This window comes from Bison bison, unplaced genomic scaffold (assembly GCF_000754665.1).
Source record: "Bison bison bison isolate TAMUID 2011002044 unplaced genomic scaffold, Bison_UMD1.0 scf7180017864063, whole genome shotgun sequence".
NCBI lineage: Eukaryota > Metazoa > Chordata > Mammalia > Artiodactyla > Bovidae > Bison > Bison bison.
In genome coordinates this window covers 15,222,455-15,224,073 of record NW_011494635.1, presented here as the reverse complement: position 1 = coordinate 15,224,073, position 1,619 = coordinate 15,222,455, and positions in this window count along the sequence as shown.

Sequence of the window (1,619 nt, the reverse complement as noted above, 5' to 3'; positions counted from 1 at the left end):
GCACTTACAATGCAGGAGACCCAGGTTCATTCCCTGATCAGAGAACTAGATCCCACATGCCACACCTAGAATATCCCTCATGCTAGACTGGTGCCAGCCAAATATTATGATAAATTACAAGTATAAAAAACAAAAAATTTTAATTAAAAATAAAATATTTGGTAAAACCCACATGTAGCCACTCTTGCAAGTCCTTATTCAGAGAACACACGGCCATGCTACGTGTCTGCAGACAGGATCCCGTGACAGTTAAAGAGATGTCACCAGACAGGCCATGCCTCTGATACCAGAACTACGAGAGGCAGTGTTCTTGGTAAAAGGCAGGATTTGTGATTGCTGAGTTCATTCACTTGTTTTCATCTTTCCTTGAATGTATGTCTGTGCTTGAAACAGAGCAGGACCCTGTCGTCCTAGACCCCCCTCCCCCAGCATGTCCTTCGCCTGCCTTTTGTCTGTGGAAAGTTTCCGTCAAAAAGTAAGTTTAATCAGAGAAATGAGAAATGCTGAAACAAAGGAAAACAGTCAAAGAAAACCAAACAATAATAATACCGTCATTAGGCATCGTCAAGGACCTTTAGTTCTTTCTCTAGGTCTGTAGATAATATTCTGAGCCACATCCTGAGAGCTTTTATAGATACCAAAACATCAGGTGGAGAAGTTAACTACACGATGACCAGACTGCACCCAGGACGTGAGCTGCCACAATTCAGAGAACTGGCCTCAAATAAATGGGAACAAGCTGACCTGGAACTGAAGACTGACTGTACTTACAGCAAGATGGCGCTGGTCAGACCCTGATGACCAATTTCAAGATGACTGTCAGAGCTGACTGTGCTGTTTCTGCATGTAGCCCATCTCCCCCATTCCCAACCCCCACCCACCCTGTGTCTATAAAAGCTCTCACCCCCCCATATGTCAGGGGTGGGAATGGCCTTTGGATAGACGCCCACCGCTCCGCTCCTTGCAGTTGCCAGCATCTAAAATAAAGCACACTTTCCTTTCTGCCAACCTGGCCTGTTTATTGGCTTTAGAGCAGCGAGCAGCTAGACCTCATGTACTCTTTCAGTAACATTAATAAATAAATAGGTATTGATTTATTTTATTGTTAACTATCAGTGGGCTTACACATTCTGATATAAGCTTTATGCAAGCAGAAAAATTTCTTGTTACTAATATGAACAGTATTGCTTCCATTAGTTAATAAATTCAGTTCAGTCAATCAGTTGTGTCCAACTCTTTGTGACCCCATGGACTGCAACACACAAGGCCTCCCTGTCCATCACCAACTCCTGGAGTTTACTTAAACTCCTGTCCATTGAGTCAGTGATGCCATCCAACCATCTCATCCTCTGTTATCCTCTTCTCCTCCCACCTTCAATCTTTCCCAGCATCAGAGTCTCTTCCAATGAGTCAACTCTTTGCATGAGGTGGCCAAAGTACTGGGGTTTCAGCTTTAGCGTCATTCCTTCCAAAGAACACCCAGAGCTGATCTCCTTCAGAATGGACTGGTTGGATCTCCTTGCAGTCCAAGGGACTCTCAAGAGTCTTCTCCAACACCACAGTTCAAAAGCATCAATTCTTCTGCACTCAGCCTTCTTCACAGTCCAACTCTCACATCC